At 38.4% G+C, this 26,698-nt stretch overlaps 1 protein-coding gene across 2 annotated transcripts in view; it reads right to left on the bottom strand.

Moving 5' to 3' along the window:
• Nucleotides 1-26,698, bottom strand: part of Eip74EF (Ecdysone-induced protein E74) — an 80,164-nt gene that overhangs the window by 15,103 nt on the left and 38,363 nt on the right. The window lies entirely within an intron of this gene.

The following is a 26,698-nucleotide window of genomic DNA, read 5'->3' as shown; positions in this document are numbered from 1 at the left end:
AAATTGTATTTAGCTCTATACAAATAAAAAATAAAAATTGAGATCTCACCATTCATCTAACCGAGTTTAAAAATGTGATATTATTGGCAATTTAAAATAGCATAGCCATCTAAATTGCCTCCAAAACCAATGGAGCCTTATACTGTTTTAAATATTCGTCTTTTTCAAAGGAAAAATATCCTCAACTCCTAACTTTATGTCAAAAATTAAAATGGCCTTTTTATTATAAAAAGAAGACCTTTTTGGCTAAGGTAGAGCGACAACCCCTTTGAATAATATTAATAGAGCAAATTTAATATCGGTCGCTCAATATTTTTTATATTTCACAGCAATGGGAGCTGGGAAGGCTCCAATCATCGATTTTTTTTCAGTGTCATTTCATTATCTGTTTTTTCTTATCAATTCGTATTTTTGTGTGTATGGAGAGATTAATTGCTAAGGAAGGATTAAGAAAAATCAATTAAAGCACTGTCCAATTTGACCAAAAGATCTTGTGAGTGTTTTCGATTGAATTTTTACATTATTTCGTTGGTGTGGTTTTAATAGTTCCTTTTTCACACAAATTGAATAAAAAATTGATTTTAATTTGCTGCGTGGCTTTTCTCCCGTAAATATAAAAATTACAGGTCCATGAAAGAACTTGTTTAGGGAGTCAAAAATAAGCAAAAATTTCCTCAGAAGTTAAATATTTTTGATGTAGACGAAGATATTTTCAGAGAAATGCGCACAGCGAACATATAGAAAGGAAAAACTCCTTTACCAAATAATAACTCGGCAAGAGGAGAAAAGAGACCTTCCGTCTGTGCACAAAAACAACTCAATTTGTCTAAGAAAAAAATAACCAGTGCTTTTCATCTCGTTATATTTCAATTTGAAATATCAGCGCAAAACTGATTCAGTACTCTTGATCAGTTAAAAATTCGAGCTCTGATATTATGGAATAAAATCGTGTAAATTTTGTGATAAAAATGCTTTAATCCAAGATGGCATACGTTCTCTCCCGTTTTTGTAAGCATTTTTTAATAAAAGAAAGTGGAAAGGAGCAAAGCAGCGCAGAGAGCAAAATTAAATCGACACAACGCGGGGTGCGTGCGAATTTGACTTTCCGTCATGGCGGCCAAAACGCCCAAAACACACTCACACACACAATTTCGCGAAAGGTTGCGCGCGAGACAAAAGTTTGTCAATTAACTGGCTGCTGATGCTTCTCAAAGGAAATAATTGCCAGCAGCCTAAGTAAATAAACAACAAGGCGCAGAGCCTACGTGATCGACGCGGAGGACGCCGTAGAAATGGGTCCGTAACTCGCGTTAAAAGAAGGGGACATTTTCTAATTTCAGTTTGTATGCGCATTGGCCAAAATTGCTTATTATTTTCCCTCCGCGAAGGATCCATATTATGTTTGCTCTCGGCTTCGCGTGCTGCTGGAAACTCGATACATTCGTACATCAGCAAAGTTTCGCCCTGAAATTTGGCACGTATACCACCAGCGCAGGAGCATCTGATTTCATCCCAGCGGGAGCGACGAGCATCCCCTGTGCACCAAGGAGAGAGAGAGAGAGAGAGAGAGAGAGAGAGAGAGAGAGAGAGAGAGAGAGAGAGAGAGAACAGAGCAGCAAAGCCTTATATTGTTGACGCACTTTGATTGGATAATCTGTGCTGTATTGATTTTAAACCTGCCCGCATGAACCCTGCTCCCAGAGTCGATATACACTCAATGATGTCCACCAGCTCAACTTTTGAGCGTATGATTGCTGTTAAATTATTTGAAACGGTATTTATGATGGTTTCCAGATCTTTTTGTGACAATTTAATTGGTTTTACGTTTTTGCCAACACACAGACAAACTAAAGTAAAAACTCTGTGTTAGACGTACGTATTTTCCACTCAAAGAACTCTATCCAACTACTTAAGAAAGACGATAAAACTCCTCGTAGTTAAATAAAATATAATTTCTTGTAGGTGACAAGTACTTGCAGTTTGAAAAGAACATACAAACGTTTTAAAAAAAAGTCAGAGCTTTACCAGGAAAATTTTCAGCTTTATTGACTAAATCCTTTAGCATTGGTTTGTGCACTAGCGACAGCAATTTGATCCTCTTGAATTCCCAAAACACTTCCATTGGGCGCAAAAACATTAAATCAGAAATTATTTTTTTCCAACTCAATCTGACTGAGAGATACGTGCACATATGCATGCTCTCAGTAATTGAGTGCGCATCCTCACCGAGAGTCTAGCTGGATGAAGGTTGAACGACTAGTCAGGGTACGTTGGCAAAATGTGACATGCTATATTTCCCAATTCATTTCCCGGTGAACTGGAAAGTTTTTATTTAAATTTGATGAATTCAGGTTTTATAATTTACAGAAATAGTCTGGTGTTGCCTGATATTGTAATTAAAAATGTCAGGGGAAGTGACGGTTTTCCAACTGTCTCAAATGCACATAATGATTTATGACTTTAAAATGTCAAGATAACACAATTTAGGTCATTTAGTAAACGAACAAATACTGAGTAAAAATTAATTGTGTGTTTTTTCTCTAAATTGAGCCGACTTCTTGGGTAAAACACTGTCATTTCTTTGTAATCTGCGGCGTTTCAAGCGAAGAACACTTCACCGCAACAGAAGCGATGATACCATGTGTGTCTCTCTGTCTCCTCTGAATGTTTTCTGGGTTATGAATTCCTCGTCCACAAATCGGATTACGTGCGTTGCGTTTCCTGCTCCGATTAAGAAGTGAAAGGTCATCGAAAAAGTGACCCATCTCAACTCTAAACCGCGAGTGCTCTCGTGTTGCGGCATGTGACCACTTGACGCAAGGATCTGATCGAAATAGCAACGTGTTTTTAATATCCGTATAAAAGTTGAAACTCGCTGCCGACCCTAAAATCACAATCTTATCTCTAGCTGCCGGGCACGTGCCAGCAATAGTGGACAAACGTGTTTTCGCTCCTTCATAATGCACTTTTGCGCTGCAAGATCGAGTATATTTGAAAGAGAAACAATCAGCAACTTCACCAAATGAGAGTGATAACGAGCAGTTTGTTCAGACCTCTTATCTTTCCTGCCTCTGTTATTAATTGCGGTAACATTTGGCCGATAACGCTATCAATTCAATTTGTGAGCGATTTTATTAAGTCCTACATGGAATTAGGCCATTATTATTAATATTACTCATTGGCTCTGCTGCACTGCTTTAATTGACACATTTATCTGGTCTGCAGTGAAATTTTTTATTTTCTTTCAGACATACACAGATTAAAAAATATTTCAGATTAGGAGTTATTTAACAACAATGGAAAAATTGCGCAATCAATAAACACACAAGTTTTAATTGTTGCCCTTTTCTTGCAACAAGAAAATTCGCGTTTGGTTGTTGAGATGCTCAATTTTTTAGGTACCAACACGTTCTAATGCATAGAAATCTAGAAATTTAAATTATTAGAAAAAAAGCTTTCTAAAATCTATACGACTACGTTGAATATTTAAAATGTGTATAGATTTCAACTTCAGCTATGAACTAAAAAAACATTTCTGAGGGTTGAGTGCCATTTTTGAGCAAATTTGTTGCTGGCCATAAATTTTGACGCTGATAAAATATCGGTCGTCGGTGGTGAAAAGGACGCAGATTTGTCACGGCTGTGGCGGCACATTATCCGAAGAGCACCGTGTACATGCACACACTGTGGTTGCTGCTGGTGCACTCACGTAAATGTACATAGGCGGCTCAATAAAGTGTGACGTCACGCCGAGCAGGCCAAGGTCCCTATTTTTGTTGTGACCCAATTCGCCCCTCTCTTTTCAAGCAAAGCTGGCTCGCGCCGCAGGTGAGACACACCGACTGCACTTGTGCATCGAAAACAATCGTCGAAACCGACAGCTCGCAAGTCATCCGCTGCATTCTGATCATTTATTATTATGCCTTTACATAATTAGCTCATCGCCACTGACACTCGCGAACGACACGCCCTGCGCGCTTGGGTTTCCTTCTCGATGTCCTCGCTCACAGAAATAGTGTCAATGTATTTCATGTGAGAAAAAGGCAAAACGATATGTACTTTTATTACCTCCATATTTGGATTCAGAAGAGACGATGAATCTATGAAAACTAAACGCTAGGGCTGATTTAAGTGGAGTTTTCCGGTGAAAATTTTAGTGATTTTGTCGCTTCTCGATTTACAAACTTCTAATTTGTGAAGGAAATTTTAAAAACTGTGTATATAAACTAAAAAACCAGCACTTTTAAGAGCAAATTTAAAACAAAATGCTTGCTTTTTCTCGTGATACTGATTTTCTAATTTGTTTTATTTTTCACTATTTCAGCATCTTTAGATTTTTCTTTGGTAAGAAGATTTTGTGGCTAATCTGTCATGAAATCAATTTTGAAACTTAAAATCATATAATCATAAAATATTAAAGTAAGTCTGCTAAAAGTCAATTTGTTAAAAATATTTGGAACAAATAAAGAAATTCGAATTTTTATCCTAGAGAATTATTTTTCCAGGGACGAAAATTTAAATAATGGCCATAATTTGCAACGTGCAGTAAGCACACTAAATATCGTTAATTTTTCTAGACTAAATTATTTACATTTTAAATAATGGAAAAAGGGGTTTATTCTCAAGGGCATATTTTAAATCGTATGAAATACCGCGACTTATTTATCTGTAAAAATATTCAATAAATTTCACGCGAGTTGATAATATCCAGATTTGAACCGTAAAAGCTTTCTGCAATATCTCGCATTTAAGAGAAAACTGCTTTGAAATCAAGGCATATTGACGATAAACATTTTATGCTAATAATTCGTGCCAGAGAGCACTCGACATCATCCGATTCATCCTCTATTTCGAACGAGCTATAAGAGGATTTTGGCAAATTCGCCATGAAACATATTATTGATTTTGTCGGTGCCTACGTGACAGGAGTTGGAGCATCAAAAATTCTCAGAATTTCGGCGTTCGAGAGTGCTGGGCGAAACTCTTTGCACGGGTTCCCAATTTCCCAGGCACAGAAGCTTGGAATGAAGGGAAATCCAATTTTGTTTTTTGAGCAACATAAACAGCCAACAACAGATTTTATTTACCTGGAATGGCTGAAGCCATAAACTGAAATGGCTCTTTGCTCACACAAATTAAATATTTAGGAGCTCTTGGGATAGAAACTTAAGAGAGAGAGAGACATGCTAAACAAAGTTTTGCATAGTCTTTGAAGAAGAAGAATAAATGTTTTAATTATTAAATTTGGTAAATCGGGTAAATCAAAATTTAAGCTCCAATTTTCTTATATTTGCAAGTTAAAACAGTAACTAGGCAGTTTGAACACAAATCAATACGTCTCCTTATTTTCCATAGCAAATTGTGCGCGTCCGTGAAGAATAATGCATGTGACTAGAAAGGAAAACGGAAAAACAACGATATTGAGTTGGTTGTGCATTGGAATAGCAACGAACGAATGTCCAACACGCGGCGCATTGAGGCATCGCGCGCGCGTCGCATTTATAAAAGCAGTGAGAAGAATATATACTATGCACTGCTCTGCTGCTGGATGATTTCGAAATCATGCGCGCACACACACACTCGAGCCCTGACCCCAATAGCTGACTAACTAGCTTCGAGAAGAGCCTCTTTATTTTTATCAGAGCGGCGTGCATTCATTTGCTTACTATTATGCACACATATGCATTTGCATGCACATATTTTATGCATATTAGGGCTGTCAGCGTGCGGGTGACAATATTACCGACGACGCCGCGCTTCTTGCCTACGCCAATGCATTGTTTCTACGAGCGATCAGTCCAAGCATTTTATCACACGTTCGATCAACGCGAAAATTTTGACTTTTTGAATGAACTTTGCTTTGTTCTGTTTCTGTGTCTAAAATGTTAACAAAAAATGGCTTAATTTTCTTTGAAATGAGCAACCAGTCTATTTGTTTCTTGAAGTTTTGGTTTCTAATAATTCATTTAGCCACAATTTAAATTGGTAAATAACCATCTTAAGGTTTATCTTTGCATCTTAAAATGACTTGTGCTCTTGATAAAAGACGAGATGTTTAACCAACACGGCACTCAATATAAAAATTTTTGCAGCAGATTGGCATAGCAATAAGCCCGAGCGTTAGTTCTGTGCATATTTTCCAACTAATTCACAGTTCCCAGCTGAATGTATAAGAATAATACATTAATTGCCCTTTTTCCTTTTCAAATAATAAAAAAATTATGGAAAAATAAGTATCAATATTTTATTTTTGCAATTATCTAGATATATATATTCTTGTTTATTCTTGCAGTAGTCAATACAATAAATACATTGAATAGAAATATTAAAAGCAAGAAATGGCAAACAGTACTAGCTGTAGAAACAGAACTTAACATCGTTTAAAAACAATAAGACGTAATAATTATATCCTGGCACGTTTCCTTTCAAAGTGCGCCTTATTTTCTTTGCAAACAAATTTTAAGAGGGATGAAAAACAGAAACTTATGTACACTCTGCTCTCTATTTAAACAAATTACTTCCATTTCTTCATCCTCCATTTTTGCTACAAATAGCAACTTGAAAGAATAATGCACCCGTGCTGTGCTTCATAAAATTTCAAAAGTTTTGTAGATATAAACAACCCATTTTGAAACATTAGCTCATTAATGACGGCACTACTAGTGCATGATGAGCTCACTTTAATCAGAAAAGCGAGTCAGCAGCCGGCCAAGTGGCATAACAACTGCGGTTGAAGCAAAAGCGACAGCAAGAAGTCAACCACCGCGCAAGTAAACAGCATTCTCTCGAAATAAAGCGAGCGCAATTTGAATGTCAACAGCATTACTCGTTACAACAAGACCGTTTCCAAGCACTCTAGCATTAAAATTTTCCTTTTAGAAAATGGTGATTTAGTCCAATTTCAGATTTGACGTTTTCTGTACCAGGAAATTTTTTTCAACGACTTTCCTGTTGAAAAAAGATTTATTCGTTTCGAAAGAACCTTATCAATATGAATAAACGTAAGCATGTTTTTAATTCTATTTTTGAGTCGCTATTCATTGAATGCGATATTGGTTTTTGAGGAGATTTAACGTTTCGTTTGTACACTTCACAGTTTAGCTTTAGAATTTCTGCACCATTTGATATTTTGGTCAGATAAAAGCGTATCAAGAAACTTAAATCTTTCCCTAGAGTATAAATATAAGGGACACTATGTTTTTGTTTACATTCCTTCGCTTTTGATGGTTTCAAATAATGAAGTCAACAGCTCGTTTTTTGCTTCAAATCCGATGAGGAAACTTCATATTTACTCTCTTTACAAAGGAACAAAGCAAAGCTCGAGGTGCGGCAGCGTGCGAGCTGGTGTATATTTTAGCATTTCGGTTCTCACCACAAGGAAGTGGAGGACACGCTTTTTCACACACGACCGCATTGTTTCAACTCAATTATTCGCCTCGGCAATAAGGCCGGAATGAAAAGGACGACTCAGGTGCCACGGAAGCTCGCTGAACTAGAGAGAGAGAGAAGAAAACGAGTCCGAAAGAAGGCGAAAACGCGCGCGTCTTCTTTCCTCTCTTCTTTTCTATCACGTTATTTTCGCCAGCGCGCGCACAGACGTCAGGGAGAAGCTCTTTTCAAGGTCCACTCCCAAAATCAGGAGCTTTGACCCTTTCAAGGTGACGCCGAGTCGAAAAACCACCACCGATCCAAAGGTTGCCATGTTATTTTCGCTCCGGCCGCGGTGAATCACCCTCGAGTGACTGGGATATTCGAATTTGGAACTGACCGGTCAACATTGGCAGGCCGCAGACTTGTCTTTGACGCAAATGCAAACGGTGGTGTTTCGCCAAAATCGCGTGCGAAATTGCGGTTGCGGCTTATACAGAAATAAACTTGTTTTGATTTTGACTGCTGATGATTTCACGTTATTTCTTCCTTTTCTGTCGCTTTCTCTTTTTATGGTTAATTAATCCCTTTTATTAATAAATTTGCTCATCTCAATTCCACTTAAGCTTAAATTATGGTACTGGTTTTTTTTAATTCGTTTTTCATTTCTAAAAACTTTTGTGATAATAAATTTTTACTCGTGGAAGTAAATTACAAAAATATCGCTTCAGATTTTTCACGGCACTTTCAGCTTCAGCATTTTTCAAATTGTCTGACTCGTGATTGGGCGGATAAAACGAAGGACTTTCCTGCTTCTCGCATCTCTGCTCAGACGGCGAAGAGGTTATATGCATTTTCTGCAGGAGCAGAGCAGCCGGTTTTGGGCTCGGCGGCGTTTTCCCGGCAGCAGGAGCGTCGGAGTGTCCGTCCGCGATGTTGAGCCAGTTCAAGGCTAAGCGCCGAGCCGCTCTCAGTGTCAATGTCTCGCTTCAGGGTCGTCTTTTTTGAGCACCATTTCCTCGTCAGGCCGGTCAGTGTTTGTGCCCAGCCACCGCCGACGAACCCCCTTGCGCCCGCTGCCGACACGATGGGCACCGGGGCACATCTGGTCTCGTTCAGACCCTGCACTAATCGGTGCATGCTTGCAGAGCACTTTTTATAAATAATAAAAAAGACACTGAGAGATTACAGCAATTAACAACGCTCGGTTTTAATTGCTTGATCTGTTTTTTTTTGTGACGGAAGCTGCCTATTGGAGAAAATAAATTATATGAAAAATTAATAACAGCTCAATTAAAATGTTGCAATTTTTATTTTAAAATTAGGAGACTATACATATTTTACAAATGTGCAACCTAATTAAGACGCAATTGTGGCATTAATAGAACTTCATTGTTGGTTCTTAAATCACTGATGTGTGTGGTAATCACATTCACTGGTATCAGAGGGCGATAATTTGACACAGTTGGGGACTAATCGCCCCAACTAAGTTTAGTTTCATCGCAATAATAGCATTGCCCTTCTTCCCTGCTTCTCTTTTAATGCAACACTTTTTTAAACATTTCGTCAACTAAATGAATAAGTTCAATGTAAATAGCAATTATTTCAAAATGAGTTCAAAACAAGCCCGTTGGCTCGTGTTGTTAAGGAATTCTTAGGAGTGTCAAAGCAATGGGAGAGATTTAAGCGGTTCGGGAATTTAATACTGGCTGCCCTATGTCAGAGATGGCAAAAGGTGGTTAATTTAGTGACTCGAAATGCTCAAATAGCTCAACGGGCTGGGAGGCGCACCAGCGCCGACTCGTCACTTACTGGTTTTAGCACCTTTCCAGAGGCGTTAGCTTTAGGGACAAATGTCTCGCGTTTCAATAAGAGACCTCGGTGCGGGAAGGCAAAAAGATGGCCACTTTGGGCCCAAGCTCCTCTGTGGTCACTCGGGCCCCATGTTATCCGCTGAGCGGTGTTATTGGGACTCAAAGCCCACGGGATGTGCTGAGTGTAGAGGTTAAAAATAATGATGCTCTTGTGTGAGGTTAATTATTCAATTAATTAAATAAGCATCATCCCTCTAGACGACTTACGTCACAATTTGCCAACTTTCACGAATAATTCAACGGTATTTGGTCATTTTTAACCATTTTTCTAACTCTCTTGTTGGGGTGTTTACAGCGGTATTTAATGACAAATAAACATGACTACGAATTATGTTTCGATTCAAATTTCCCTGCAGGGTCTCCTTTGCATCTGGCTGTTAAGGTTGTATATTTACCCAATAATATTTACAGCGACGTATTTCACAGATTTATACTTGTAAAATAAATATTTAGCGAAAAGCACAAGTATTTTGAGTCGTCTTCCAAACCTATTTGCATGAAACATAATTGTGCTTGTTGAATATAATTAAAATCAGGCTTCATCCTCGTTGTCAATTATAATTATAATTATATTCAACATGAAAACAACCTCGAGTGGTCGCACTTTTCAAATATATAATTGTGCTTGCTTCTGCAGTATTTTGAAATTTCCGCTTAACATTTTTTTCCATGCCCGAACGAGCTCCTTTTCCAATTAACTAAATTATCCCCTAACAGCTTCTGGAATTGGGAATTTCCCCTCTGCATTATGTATTAGAGTTCTAAAATTAACCTCACTCGCTCATTTTTTATTCCGCATGCTCATATCAATTTAATCGAATTCACTGAAAATTTATTTTGCAGCCGACTTCCTGTGCCAGTTTCGCCGATTAGCATGATTTTGTCTGAATTATCGGTACGCGCGAGCGGGCTGTCTCAAAACTTTCTTCGTTATGTATACCACGCCTGCTCATTTTGCATCCGTTCCGATTAGGAAAGTTGACTAAATCCAGCAATTATTCCGAGCAAGGGTCACACAAACACTGCTTTCCTGTTCCACGCGCGCTGTAGCGGCCTTGTTTCCATTCGGCCGCCGCTGCATTTCTCCAATAGCGCGGCGGCGGCGCAAGGTTGTCCACAAAATATGCGCAATTCTAAACAACAGTTTCTTCTAGAACAGCTGCAATTTTGATTCAGCGCCGACAACAAGGTTGAGAGTTCAACGAATCGTTTGTTTTTTCTCTCTCTTTCGTTTTGGCGTGTCCTCACAGTCACTTTCGAGGAGGTAAACAATCCAGTGTGTGTGTGCTGAATGAATGACCTTTTGACGGCCGCAGCGTGAAATTTGTTTTTGTTGATTCGTGAAAAGAGGAACAGGAAGCAGAGATTAGATCAATTAATTAAACCTAAAAAACAAATAGGAAATTTAAGAAAATGTATTAAATTCTAAAAGCTTAAATTTTTGGAGGATATGATAGGTTTTATAACATTTTTATGCTTGCTGATAATTGTAAAACAGCTGATTTTTTACCAAACTTTTTGACTTTCAGACGAGCATATTATGTGGTTTTTGTTAGTTCAAAAGTTAATTCTAATCTGATTCTTGATGTCCAGCTATCTAATCCTTAGACCCAGAAAGGCGTCGAGCAATTTTTTCATTAAATTCCTATTGTCCCTTTTTTAAGGAATAAACTTTATTATTTGGGGCCTCTCTGGTTTAAAAATTACGCGAGAAACTTTGTTAATTAATTGTCCCAAGGTTCAGCATTCAGTTAAAAGCAAAACAAAAATAAATTAATAAATAAATGAGTCTCCTAGTTTGTGCAGGGAATTATACTCTCTGCAAAAAGAACACGTCAAAAGCTGTATTTACACTCCCTGTAAAAAGCCAGATTTTTCAAACCTCGTGTTTGTGTACATTTCCCGCTCTGAATCACAGTCAAAACTGCTGGAAACATACGATCCTCCACGCCGTCTGCCCTCCGAGAGTGTATTATTTATTTTCCAACGCGGCGCAAGAGTGAGGAGACGCTCGTTGAGCTTTTTTAGGCGATCATGTGTGCGTAATTTGCTGTGTTTTAGGAAGACGGCAACACATGTGAAAGGGCAAGTGTTGAGGATAAAAAACACAACACACGCGCGTTATGAGTAGACGAGACGCTGCGACGGAAGGCAATCAGCGGATTTGAAAAACTGCTGCGGGGGTGAACAAAATTGTGACGCAAGTTGCCGACCTAAAAAGTTTGTGGCTTAATTTTGTTCTCGCATTTAATCGGCGTAATTTGACGTGCGTGTAATTTTTTTTGCTCCTTGTGGGAACGGGATTGTGTGCATGATTCATCGAGACCTTTTTTACGCTTCTTAAAACACGAAAGCCGTTTCTAGCAGCCAAATAGCTGCGGATTGGTCGTTTGTTTTGGTATATCCAGCATATATCTGGAATCGTTTATAAACGTCAAACATTATTCACCTTCTTTAAATAAAATCGACCTCTGCAATTTTTTACTCTTCAAGAAGGTGAATTATTTTTGTCTCTTTTACTTTTGGTACTCCGACTCTCTCTTCTAACAGGATTTGATTTGGAATTTTCTGTAAAATATTTCAAGTTAACATTTTGTTTCAAATTCCCACCTGTGTATTTTTTCTAGATTCTGTTTTTAAATTTTTAAATTTCCATTTTTTCGAGGTATACACCAATAGTTTCCCATTTATCTTAAAACAAATTATTTGTTAAAATTTTAATTACGGTTTTGAAAACTTCAAATCAGTTGGTAGCCCTCCTATTTGATATTTTTAGACATGGATCATAAATCAATAAATTTTGCATGAATTAATAATTATACTGTAGTGGTTGCGGAGCCGAGCTCCCATTCCTTTTTCATTTTTATCCTAGGGTATTGTTATTCATGATTGTTAGAAATTCGTTAATTCAACAGAGAGAGAGATTTTTAATTTAAATTAGTTTTCGCCGGACACACGAGCCAACAAGTCGCATCTTAAGAGTTCCGAGCGTTTAATTGTGAAGGACCCGGCTCAATCGGGTCCTTGTAAACTGTTAGACTAAGTCGCCAAGTGACTGACGTTTATAAACAGAAGAATTTGTTGAAAATCCCGCAAGGTTTAATTTCCACCTCCTACCCCCCAAAATACTTTAAATCCTAAGCGCCATTCGCAAACCAGAGCATTTTTTAGATTTTCATCCTAAAATTGAAAGCAGTTGGCGTCCGATGTCCACCCACGCACTCGTCGCTCTTTCAATGGCATATTTATGTACCACTTTTTTCATTTTCTCTCTGCCTCTCTGCTCACTTGTTACAAAAATGTTGCGCCACTCTCAACTGTCACAAATTAGAATGGAGAAAATGGGCAACCTGTTTCTTTCTGTGGTTGTTGTCACCGAAACTGGTTCTGCCGCGTCGGTGGAGTGATAAAGAAACTGAAAAAGGCAAGTTTTTAGGTCAGGCTTGCTCTTTTTTCGCAGCAGTCAGCCATTCAAACAAACGTTCGGCAAATTTGTTCACAAATCGTGTGGCAACATCATCTAGCGTCAAATCAAATTGGCACCGCGTGAGACGTGCTAATGCGTCCGACCGGCGCGAGAGTGAATTCGACGAGTTTTCCTCCGTTCTCTTCTCGCGAGCGAGAGCAAAAAGCTTTACAAGCACGCTGCGGATGATGCGACGCGCAGCGGCGGAGAAACAGGATTTCAAGCGTGTCAAGGTGACCAATGTCTGCATAAGTACACACTTCAGTTTAAAGGGTAATGAGCCAAGTAAGCTTTGGCCCAAATCAACTTTTCGATTCGAAGGCGTTTGAGCCGAAGCCAAATTGGTCACCCAGACAAAAAGGAGAGTCGAAGAAACGTTTTCAATTTTATGGACACACGCAACGTTTTGTTTCTCAATAAATTAATTAAATTGTTGTAAATTGATGATACCAATTACAAAACAGCAGTTCTAGAAGGTCTCATCAAAATAAAAAAAAATGTTTTATGACAATTTCAACGACGATTTTAATTTTATTAGCAGTTCTGGTTTAAAGCAATAACAGAATTTAAGGGAAAATTGCTCCCAGCATACTGAAATTTACTCATTTTGGCAGAAGCATCACAATTTTTAGTGTCTATAGTTCCTTTGCTCAGCATATCCAGTGGGCTATGAGATCACTGGGTCCCAATAACACCGCCGAGCTGATATCATGGAGCCTGAGTGGGCCGCAGAGAAGTTTAGGCCCAAAATGTGGTCATCTTTTCACCACACCCACACCGCAAGGTCTTTTATTGAAACGCAATAAATTTGTCCCTAAAACCACTGGAAAGGTGCGCCTCCCAGTCCGTTGAGCATTATTTGCTTAAATTTTCAAATCTGGAAACTTGTAATCAATTTTTTCGGATTTTTCAACACTTCAGCTTTTCTTTAGGTACCTTTTTTAAAAGGATAAATAATTTATTTCCAACTCAAGTGTGGAATCATCATTAGTGGCTTGGAGTCATTGACACGGTCGTTAAAAATTTGCGAGAAAGAATAATATTTTGAGTCGCACCTGCCATGGTGTGAGTCACGCATTTATTATACACATATACAAAACGCGATCTGGAAAAAAGTTGAGTTGCACGGGTGACTCACATTGGCATCTCGTGCATCGCACGCTCTCCGGAAATTCTGCGCGATTTGCAAAGCTGACAATGTGGAATTGTGATGATCGAGCAGTGCTTTCGCTTGTTTGTTTGCTCAATTCCCATGGGACCGCATGTCACTTGGAATATTTCGCTTCGAAATTTAAGGAAAAATATTTCCTCTTCTGTTGGAAATGCGAAATTCTGATCATTATTTGAGTTTATCTATAATTCCAATTTTGCGTGAGCTCGATTTATTTTATATTTTATTAAGGATTTATCGCAACTGAACAGAGCACAAGGACCAATATTTGTGGAGTTTAGATGTTAGCGTATTTTTTTTCTAAAATCGTTGCTTCAGGAAGCTTACCTTTAATAATTAAAAAACTTTTTCTAGTAATTTAGATACACAACATTCACTAACAAGAAGAGCTGATTAACTGAAACTATAGACCCCTCCGTCCTTTTGTCACCTCGGAACCTTTCATCTCCTTGCAATTTGTTAAGCTCATTACAATGCGCTTTTGTTCGACTAATACGTAAAAAAACGAAGGGTCAGATTCCCTCCTATTTATGTGAGATAATTTGTGAACATAAATTGTTCTTGATCAGAAAAGCTAGACAGAACAAAGATGTTTGGACCGCGGGGGAGCACTATCTGGCCAAAAATACATACATGTCGATAGAATCATTCTTCCAGCTACCTTAAAAATTGCCTTTTAAATAAATTTCCATTCTTTACAGGAAAAATGAATAGCAAGACTTCATCCTTGAAAAGTTCCAGCGTCAAAAAAAAAAAAAATTCTCATGTCCCAAAAAATAAGGTTGCGAAACTATTTGAAAAGTGGCAAGTTAAACGAGCAGAAGAGGCGATCTAAAATCGATAACATCCGCTCAGGTTATATGCTATTTATCTAGGCTGATTGTGAGCCGCATGCATAACAAACGCGCGGCTGTGATAATTCTAACCCACTTGTTTGCAAGTTGACACGCTCACGCTGCAACGAGATTATGCAGTGAGGCAATATGGACCTCAGAGATCTGCTCCAATTCAAGCATTGCATTTGCAAACATTTGAATGGAAAATCGAAGCGCTTCTTTAGCATTGTCATGCCTTTTGCCCTACAATGACAGCAATACCAATAATTGAATTCAATGTAGAGCATATTCCAATTTGAACTTGAGCTCATATTTTTATTGGTAGCAGGGCAAATTTGCATATGCATACTGCGCGTTAGGATTTATATTTCTTAATAAGGACAAATATCAACGATAGAAATTTGAATTGGGTCAGATGAGCATGGTAGCACTGGACATTTTCAATATCACCAAACAAATTTGATGTTCCAAAGCAATAATTGGTCCTAAATCATTCTGATGATTTTGTTAATTATAAACTATTTAATACTATTCCGTTCTGAATTTAAATTTTCGCATTTAGAGAGTGCAACAAGAAAGTTGGCCAACACTGAGTTGACGACGATTGCGTGAATTTGCGAATCACACGGCTCTTCTCAGCAGAGTGTTTGCAAAAGTTGTGTGGATCAGTCGGGCAAGCCAGCGAGTGTGTTTTTGGCGAATTGCGTGGCCATGACCCGCATGAAAGTGATGCTGAAAATGAAAGGAATCGGCAGCGGCGGCGGCGAAATATAGGCTGCCGCTGCTCCAATGTGCCAATTTCGCACTGCTGCGTGAGTGTTGTATAATATAAAAACACGCATATACACACAGACAGACAGGCGAACGCACAAAAGAGAATGCAGTATATCTGCTTATTAGCTCGCGCAACACGTGCGAAATGAGCTTGGGTTTTCCATTCAGGTCTTTCCCCGTTTGCATGAATATACATACGGTGTCGTTTGTGTGCGTTGACTCAACCATTCTCACTCCTTTTTTTGTGGTTTTTCCGAAATTAATTGATTACAGGCAAGAAACAAAAAATATAGATCTATAAATATTTTTGTGGGAAAAAATTCAATTAAAAAAATGCCAAAAGAATTTTTGTTTAGTTGAAATGTTTCGACGTATTCAAAAATCTTACCGGTAAATATTTTGTATTAATGGAATACAAATATTTTGAATTGAACGGGAGTGCAAATTTCACTACAATCGCTCATTAAATTTTTACGCCATTGATGATAATTATTCTCAAGCCTCTCTTTCTTTCAGCATAGCAATTCTTGTGCATTATTCAATGGCATCAATTTCCACCCTTATGCCACCGAGTGTGTAACAAGTGCGCGGGTCAATTGCTTGCCGCTCGCGGATTAAGTGCGTTTGACCTAAATTCGCGCAATTGAATACACACACCGCGCTTGAAATCGACGAGAAGCTCTATGACTTTATGTTTGTAACATAATTCTGTAACTAGTGAGACGCACTGTGTATAGGTATGCTTGCTGCTGAGTCGAGTGTTGAAATTTCCGTTTCTTTGAAGGTTGTGTCGCTCCCTTCGCGAATCTGCGTTTCTCTTTAGAGCCGTGGGAAATTTTTCGAGCACGGCTGAATACCACTTTGGTGCCATGAATTAATTTTTAAGCAACCTGTACCTATCAAATTGCTTGATCGAAATGAAAAATCCGGAACCTCAATGAAATTTTATTTACAGTATCCATATTTATGGATTGAAGGAAGAAATAAATTTTGCAACTTCAAGAAGACGGAAAACTTTTAATTTTATGTTGAACATAATTATTTTGTCTTCTATTTTACAAACAACATTTTAAGTAAAAATTGTGATAAATCAAATTCAAATATTTGTTGCATTGCAACATTTAATTTCGAATGGAGTCGTTAATTGCCAAAGACGACAGATGAAGACTGATTTCGAGAGAGGAGCCGGCACACGTGCTGCCGGCGTGTAATGGAAAACAAATATGCACTGACTCGAGGAGTTAGCAGCTGCTGTGTCCTTTTCCTGCTGCTTCGTGTGCACCCGTTTCACATTTTCCAGACGATCTGCAGGAATTGGGTGGCTACATAGATGAGCGGGTTGAATTAATGGAGTCGTGATGTCAGAGCCGCCAACGCCGGGGGCGGCTCGGGTTGCGGCCAGACAGACAGCGAGAGGGTGTGTGTTTGGCGGGGCTCAAAGAAAAGCCGCCAGACTCGCAGGCAGGGCCACTTGAAACCTCTGCCACGGAGAGATCGTTACACGTGCATTTGCAACGCAATCGCCCGTGCCGTGAGCTGCAGACGTAACTGAGTCTGCGGGACAGGACAGCCTCCGCACAAAGATTGTAAATTTAAATGCGTTTTTGCAGGTGAATTTTTTATCATTAATTTTCAGAAATAACGAACGGTATTTGATCATTTTTAGCTTCTGATTCGGAATTCATTTTAACTATTTGAAAACTTTGGAATGATTTCTATTTGTGACCTTAAAATATGAATTTTATGGGCACCAACTTGAAAAAATGTTTAGAAGAATATTGTTTAAAAGTAATGAAATTTAATATAGTCTCTACTAGACCATAATTGTCGCCTTCAGACCATTATAATTTTTAGTAGCAAAAGAGCAGCTCTCAATTAGAATCTCCATTAATTTTCCAGTGTTTTTCAATAAAAAAATAGCTGTAAAGAATAAAAATTTAACAGCTTTTTTGTGCACCTAGGGGGTAATAATTAAAGTAGAGAGAAGAAGATTTTTACTATCTCTCTAGAAGAATCTAAAAATATTTAGTCGATTTTTTACGTTTTTGAGCAAAATTTTATATTTTAAAATATGGGCACTAGAAAACTGTACTGAAAAAGGAAACAATGTACCTACAAGAATTGGTCTAAGTTTGGTCCTAAAACTAATAAGTATTCTTCCCATCATACACGAAGTTATGTTGTCAAAGGGCTTAAGCAAAAGTTAACTGACAATTCCAAATCGTATATATCGCATTAATTTAACTTTGCGAGGGTGTCCGTTTTGGGAGATGATGCTGTAGAACTCAGCACAAAGTTATGTTACTCTCAATCATTGAATATTAAAAAAACAATTTATTTGAGGAAATTATTGATTCCAACCAGGTTTAAAAGTTTGAAACACAATCTAATTGATTAAAAAAAATTATCTTCTAATTTAAAAAAACAAACTCATAAGGAAAAGGATTATATTTTCTTGGTTTCCTGCAGTTGAAGCAATTTACACCAAGCGTCTCTTTAATATAATTCCAAGTTTTTCGCCTTCTGCTCGACACAATACAATTTGCAACATTATATTCCAGCCGCGAGTGTGCAACAATGGTGCCGCGAGACACTCGACGCGTTCTCCTCTCACACAACAATTACATAACGATCATTTCGCGGTTCAACCTTGACTCGATTCAGGCAAATTTGAAAGTAAATCCTCCTCATTCATCGTGCAAGCCCCTCTCTAGCTTCTTCCGCGAGCCGTCTGCACCGCCGAGCGCGCGGCGTTTCCCATCTTGATACACACACGCGCCCGCGAGCGTTCTCTATGCTCAAGTGGCATCGCGCTGACCTATTTGAATTGCATAATGCGCACGTCCGCCGTTCATTAGCAAGCAGACTGATGTCATGCGTGTTGCTGACTACACTTCACTCGCCGGCTTTCCCAATGAGCGCATATTACCACGTGTCTCTACGCACTGCCGTCCGTCCGTCCCACCGACGAGTTTTTTGATAATCGCGGTTTCCGAGTCGAAATTGGTTTTTCACTATAATGATAATTCAGATTTTGGTCAAAAGTGGTATCATTGTGAAATCTAGGCTTGGCATTAAGTAATCCTTTTACTCATTTGATCGTGAAATTTCAATCCTCTTACGCATATTTATTAAGAAGTTATTTTTATAAAAGTGAACATATTTCTTGAAATAGATTTATTGTATCATTTTTTATTTTACCATGACTCCCATGACTATAATTTTAAGAATTTCTTGTGCTGATTTTTAATTGTCACTCCAAAATATCATATTCACCAGGAATTTGTAAACCAATGAGATCATTTTTCGTTTCATTTTTCCAAATTTACGTTGATCTAATAAACACTACCAATTATGTAGTTTTTCGACAAAATAAGCACATAAGTATATTGTATTTTAAAGGTGGGTGAATACAGACAACAATTAAAATTAATTTGAAATTAAAATTGTTGACTACAATTGGAAACTAATTAAATTGTTCGTTTGAATAATTACCTCAACTATTTGCAATAGTCTAATTTTTACCCGTCTCATTTTGCCAAATTGACCGCAAAATTTAACGGTTTTTGCCATTAATTTGTTTTCGCTTGATTTCGATTCCTCTCGTCGTGATTTATCCAACTGTGTGCGATTTATAAGATACATTTTCCTTGTGGCGAAATTAATCATGATTTTCAATAAGGAGACAGTGCTCACCGCTTGTTTAGCATGTGAACTTTGTGGCTGATTTTCTCAGAAATGTTTACGGCAACTTAAGAAAGATTTTGCTCATTCACAATTTTCGGAGCATATTTTATAAGGTAATGGAAATCATTTTTCAGAATTTCTCAGTACTGCTCCACTTTTAAAGTAAACAAGAGATTCAGAAATAACAAGGTTTAGGCAAGTACCAACGAACATTGAAACCCACAAACGAAAACAGTTTTCTCTTAATCTTTTTTTAAGTCTGAATCAAAAAGAACACAAAAGATTTCATAAACAAAACTTAAATTGCTTGTGGCGCCTTCTCGCCACTACTGTCCTAATATCTATTTTGCATTTAACCCGTATTGCCAGGTGGCAGTACAAAGGTGTGCGACAAGCAGTGCACCCTTACTGCACCTTATCCCCCACTGCACCTTAAGCCTCGCACCAAAGCAGTCGCAACACAAAATGCTTTTCATCTTTTAAAGAGGAGTTAGAAAGATATTCTTTTCAACAACGCGATTTTGTCTCAGTTAAAACCCTAATTTTTCCAATTACTTTAATTAATAGAATACAAAAAACTTTATAAAAAATGTTTCGGGGGAAAATTATATTAGGAGCACGTGACACATTTTTACGAAACATTTCACGATTAAAAAATCTATAAAAGTTTGAATGCTAACATATTACAAATAAAAATAACATCATAGCTAAAAATAGGCAAAGTTTCTGAGGAAAGCACTGTAACTCTCCCTAGAAATCATTAAAATCATAGAAAGAAGAAATATTCCTATTTTTCGCTCCAGTAACATGACTCAGCCTGGCTCTCCGGGAAGATGGTCTGACATTCGACTCCTAACGATATCTTTCCATGTCTCTCTTTGAGCAGAAGTATACAAAAATATAAGCAAACGATAGCGAGAGAATACGTTGGACGGGATAGAAACGGAAAGTGAAGCGCATCTCGGTAGCATGTGCATACGCCACTCATGCACGTTCTTGATTAGAGTAAGAAGTGCAATAAAAATGACGTGGAGGAGGAGCTGACTGACCTACTTGGGATTAATTCAATTACGTCATGCATGTATGCTGCAGCACCAACGAGGAGTTTGCTGCCTTTTTCTCTTTTCTTCCTCCCTGTCCATGCCAATTCAATCAGCACCAATGCGTGTATTAATACAACACAGCATCAACACAAAAACAAGGAAATACTTCAACAACTTAAACATATCATGAGATTGAAAAGATGGATGGTATAATATAATATACATTACAAATAAATAAAAGGTAGGAAAACGGGGGAATCTGGCTTTTTCCATATAACTGATTCAAATGAATACATTTTTTCTCTTAAATATATTATACCTATTTATATTTTTCAGTTGGATTAGTTCCTAATTGAAAATATCTTATCTGGATTAGTGTCTTGGCTCCTCTTGATGAATATTTGCGTTTTTGAAAGGACAGATATAATCCCCTGGATGTAACACAGTGCAAAGTCTAGGGGATCGCTAAAACCCTCCCTCTGCTGAAATTCTAGTCGAAATTCGTCGTTTCACAACATCCTCGTTGGTGACGCGAGGAGCTGCTTTGCGCAAACGCTTTCCTGGGAGCCTTTTCCGAGAAGTCAGCCAACAGGTCGGCGCTGGAAAATTGCTGATTTTCGGCACGTGCACCATATCTGGTAACTATGGAGCTTTTCCAGCAGGGCTGTGCGCTTATACCGGCCTGAGTATTATAAATACACTCATCGCCTTTGATCAGCGTTGCTCAATCCGAGTATTTGCTTTTTGATCAGTGACCGACGCAAATAGCAAATATAATTATACTGGCCAAAATTATAGCGGTAATCCGACGATTATGCAACCGTTTCAAATTATAGAAATTCAATCTAATATGCCTGAAATTTAATTCTGCTGTCAATCAGCTAGATTTTAATTTTGAAGGGAACTTTGATCTCCTCGTTTTAATTTAACAACTCGCTCATATTGCTTTATTCATTATATTTGCTGCACTCTCGAGAGTTAAAAAAAGCCGCTCAGCCTTCGCTCATGTGTTTGAAAATAATTTCAGTCACGAGCTGCAACGTCGTTTTCCCTGCTCAGCACTCACATGGTGCCCAGGTCAGCCTTGGCTTCTTTTTTTTAAGCAGAAGGAGCATTAATCGTGGCTAGAGAGAATTCCCCAGCGAGCTGCAAGTGCACAACAAGTGCGACGACAGTTGTTAGCGCGAAATGAGTTACGACGACATCAGGTCGCGCTTGAACGGTGCATCCTCCGCCGACTTCTGGGAAAAAATAAGCCTGAACGAGAAGAGTGAGGGCGAGGGCATGTGCTTCGGCATTTAATTAATTAACCTAAGTGGCTGAAATGCGAGCCGAATATCCTCCCTTTTTACTCTGCGGAGATGGAGAGGAAAGGGGTGCAGGAAAGGGGTTGTTTTCTGGCACTTGGCGTGCGTTTAATTTCGGCTCCCTCTATTTGTCAACATTAATAATATGTTATTGTGGAAAAAAGGAACACGTGTTCCACAGGAAACTAGCATTATACACAGCTGCTTTTTTATTTTTGGCCTCTCAATTTGAGATAAACCTACCTCAAAAAACACTGTGTGGATTTTTGAAATAATTTCAGCAGTTTTTACAACCATTTATTTGTATATCACGATTAAAAAAAATATTTTCGATGAATTTGCCACTCATTGTAATTTTATTCAAATTAAACCGCACGCAACTCAGATAATTGGTATTCAGAGTGGAATTTTTAATAGGTTTGAAACGCAAAAGCTTGGGGAAGAGAGCAAAACAAATAATGAACATGAAACCAAATAATTATTCAAATAATCACGCGTATGCAAAACTCACAAATTTATTCATGGTGTAATGAGAGCAACTGTTTTGAAATAAAAATTGATTTATTATTTTCGGACAACGTTGGAATCAGCGGCAGCGAAGGTGCGCGAGTGTTGTAGATTCTCCTTGGCGCGAAACTCAATATCCTGAGGTGCAACAAGTCAAGCCCGCAATGAGGTCATGGCGTTTTAAATCCAGCCAGCGTACAAGCAGCATTGCTATTAGCAACGCTTGCATCCGCCGCGCGGAGAAAACTCTCAGCTCGACGCGAAGAGAGTGAAAAAGGAACGCGCTGCAGCGAGGAGAAAAAATGCATTTCTGCCCAATGACCTCGCTCGGCAAGCGAGTAACAAGGGAAATAAGAAAAGCACACTGCATTGAATAATACCCGGCGTGCAGTTGCTACTCTTGTGATACACTCTCGAGCTTTTCTCGGCTGTAAACCGACGACGGCAATAAAAGTCGCCTCTTTAAATGGGTCAGCAGATAAAATGGACAGTGCGTCGAGTTTATCAAGCCGGCGGCGGCGGCTCGTCATCGCCGGCTAATTATGTATTTGTGCTGCATTTCGCCGCTTGCTTTCCTCTCAACGCAGTTTACTGCCGATGCTCGGCCGGAATTTCGTCGCCGTAAATGGAGATTCAAGTGTTGTGAGAGGCCTTCGATCAATAAATAATCTGACCAATTAAACGTGGAATCATGCGTTTGGTTTCTAATTAAAACAACTTGTTGCCAACCGTTTTAATTCTAAGCAGTGCAGTAATTAGCAAAATTTCCTTCTTAAAATAGCTATATTTACGGGCTTATGAATCTTGCAACAGATGGGAGAAAGAGTGGTAAGCTTCATGCGATTCGTAATTTGTTTCCTTATCTGATTGTACTCAACAAACTGAGTGTGGTCAATCATTTTCTATGGAAGCTTTCTGCAGTGGCTATATTTATGAGACCTTACAGCGGCCGGTATAGATTTCTTCTCTTTCTCTCGATTTTTCATTCAATTTAATTTTTTTCAGGTTTGAATAAACAAATTCTTTTACTTGCAGATGCAATTTTGTTTATCACTTCAAGCTTATCGTCATTAAAAAATAAATTGTTTCCTCACTTATTGTTAGTAACTTTTGGTCTTTTGGAATTTTATTCATTTGTTTATTCATCATCAGAGGATGTCGTGATACCACATAATGGATTGTTCCGCCACACTCAATCGGATTGCAGAGACCGAAATCGAATTTTATTAGGAAATTATATGATTGCAGGCACCACGCTGAAACAAAAAGGCGTGCGTCCGGCGAGATTTGCAAGTGCTGGAAATTGCCGCGTGGCGAATCGAGGAAAGGGTCAGTCGACCGCAAATAACGAACGCATTATGCAAGCCGTTTTGTTTGAAAAGGCCGCGGAAACGTGTGAGCCTGCGCCGGCCGGAGTTAATGCACTTTTTCAAGGAAAACGCAACCCAAAGAGGAGAGGTTACGTGTGTGTGTGGTGTTTGTGTGCGTTTCCCATTGTTGCGCGCGCGATTATTGAAAGTGAAAGGGGAAGTGACGTCTATCTCTCTCGCACGACTTCCTGGCAGTCAGCCTTGGCCCCATGTTCCAGTTCGGTATGGTGGCGCTCGTTTATGTACAAGAGAAAGTAGGTCCTTTTTAACTAAGTTCAGTGATGCAATACCGAAAGACACACACATACACACAGACCTGCTCTGACACATACTAGACCGTCGCGCTGGGCAAGTCTCTGACAATGAGGTGCTCTTTTGCATTATTCATGAAAAGCCAACTTAAAATTTAAAAAAAAAACTAAATTATTATTCTAATGGAATTTAAAAATATCCACAATGGTTAAAAAACAGGGTTGGCTTCCCTTATGTTAAAATTTAATAACCAAAAGTCAAAATGAATAAAAATAATCAATATATATGGTAATTTATATAGTTCGATATCCAATATTCAAAATAAAATATTATTTTATGTTTTTTAACACCTAGCGCAAATCAATAAAATATAAGAGCATGATAACCATAGTATAAAACGGCAATACAAGTTTTTCACACTGCAAACAAAATTATTAAAATAAAACTTTAATTTTGAAGAATCTACCCGGCTCGACGGTAGGTTCGCCGTTTATCTCTTTGGTGTCTGACTGCCGATTCGGGGCCTGCCAGCGCCGAGTTGAAGAGTGTGTATGTAAACTCATTGTTCCAGCAGTTTGGCCTTGTACTAAAATATCTCCCACTCGTTCTCGCTATGCCTGCTTTTTGTGTTTGTATGTGTATGTGCAAACGCTTGGCATTAATTTGCTTCTCGCACCTGGGACTAATCGCTTGATTTATAGGTGTTTGAACGCACACGCTCCACCATCGACGCACGAAATGAGGAAAACTCTACGTTCTATTGTTTCAATTGGTTGGTTTTTTGTGTGTGTACGTGAGCAAACAAAGCTCGCGGGCTCAACTTATGATCGTTGCGGTTTCAATTATTTTCCTCTGATTAAATGAGTTGCGAGTAGACAATTAAAAAATATTTAGTTATTTGCATACAGTCGAGTTTTCTACCAATTTAGAGTTTTTAGGAACAGGCAATTATTTTTTAAATATGGGAAATGTGGAATAGTTTTCAAATGTCAAAACATACTGTATGAAAGTTTAAATATTAAATGAAACCAAAATATTTTTGTGAATGTTTCTGTCATCAAAAGAGCAAGAAAGCCAGTAGAGTTTTCAGTCCATAAACTCAACTAATATTTTGACAAAGACGTGTTGATTTTTAGTTCAATTCCCTGAGTTTGAATTTAAAAATCAATTAAAAATATTTTGTGCAAACACAATTTTTCAGCTAAACAAAATTTAAATAACCATCACAATTGTGTATTCGATTGTAGGCATATTCTTCCAATTTTATAGTTTTAGTCTGAGGAAATAAAATGTGATTTTTTGGAACAAGAGCATTAATATTTGAAATTTCCACCAGACTTGAGCGTAAGCATTTTACAAGCAAATCGGCGACAAGCCTGTCATTTGAATGGTATTGATGTGGCTTTGTCAGAGTGGCCACCTGCGCGCCTAACCCAGTTTCCCTTTCAACCGGCGGTGCGTATACACACACACACTCACACTCCTACTACACTGCGAGAGTGCTATCGCTCTGACCTACACAATGCGCCAGCGATACCCAACCCACACACCTTTACCCAAATACGGCACTCGCGCGCGCGGCGCCCCAAAAACTCATTGTTATGCAAGCGAGTGCCCCCCACCGCACGCGGATTTGCACAACCGGTTGCCTATATCCAGGGATTCGAAAAACTGCTGCCGCCCCCCACCTCGCGTAACCTAGATTCAAATGCCAGATGGACACGTCCGTCGGATGAATCTCTCTCACTTCGCGGCGGGTGACATAACTTTTGCTCTCGTTCCTTTGACGCAGGATTCCCACACCGACTGCTGCCGCCGAGGGAGGAAGCGGTCGGCCTGGCCGAATGAGGACATGAATTTTACTAGGAATTTCGATGAAACACCGCACTTTGTTTTATCGTGTGCGGCTCCGACCAAAAATTTAATCATTGTGGTACGTGCTTTCGCACTTTCCGCCGAAGTGAACGGAAAAATTCATTTTCATTCTAAAACGGGATAGTGACGTGGTTTGCCTCAACAAGTCTAAATTGAGCTTCGGTCTGATATATTTTATAGCTTTTGAATATAATTTTTTTAAACATTAAAAACATAAATTTCACTCAAGGTTGGTTGCATTTTTAAGAGTAGATGAATAAAAAGTTTATTTTGTATTGTGGAGCCGACTCGTGAAATAGGTGACATTTTGTGAAAAAAAAATTTAATCGTGTCAAAAATTGATTTGCATGCTTTTTACCTCATGAAATAGGACGGAATAAATTAGCTGAAACTAATAGTCAAGTTTAATAAAATAACTCCAAATCCAACGAAGATGAAGTCTTGTTTTTAATTTACCTCTATAAAAATTTACTATTATGAAAAAAATCCCATTTAGGGAAAACTAAAATATTTGGGACATTAATTTTAATCTCTCTACAGATAACAATGGTCCGAAACTTTTAACTGTTAAAAATATAAAAAGATAACACTGTTTCTTTTGTTTCATCCAAGCGTTAACTGCGGTGCTCGCATATTTTTTCCGGTTTCATTCCATGTTATTAGTTTAAAGCTCATTTTTTACAAATTGCTGTCACAGACATTCCAGATTTGAGCTCGAGCTTGATTTTTCAGTGGTTTTCAGACAATATCCAATTTATCAAAAATTTTACCTGCTATATCTTTTGTCCAGCGTTATTAAATACACAAAGCATGATCAGGGAAATTGTTTGAGCATTTTCTTTTTTGTGATTTGAAAACTTTCCTCTCTGATGAAAGCAAGACAGTTAGCAATATTCGGTTTTGAAAAACTTATCGAAAAAAGTTGGCAAAGTCTGTCGGCGCAGAAATAAATAAGCCATTACAAAGACTCGCGCGCGCGCTCCAATACCAACAGACGACGCAGAGTCGATCAAAATCGCCGGTCGTGATTGCCGATTTTTCTTTTCACCAACTTCTACAGCATCAGCAGCAGCAGCAGATCTCTTTATTGTGAATCAGCTCTTGCTTCAATAAAAAGCGACTGTATTTTTATATTATTGGTTGACACGAAATCATTGAACGGTTGCCA

This window comes from Cloeon dipterum, chromosome X, assembly GCF_949628265.1.
Source record: "Cloeon dipterum chromosome X, ieCloDipt1.1, whole genome shotgun sequence".
Taxonomy (NCBI): Eukaryota; Metazoa; Arthropoda; class Insecta; order Ephemeroptera; family Baetidae; genus Cloeon; species Cloeon dipterum.
The sequence above is the reverse complement of the archived record's forward strand: the minus strand, read 5'-3'. Positions and strand labels throughout refer to the sequence as shown.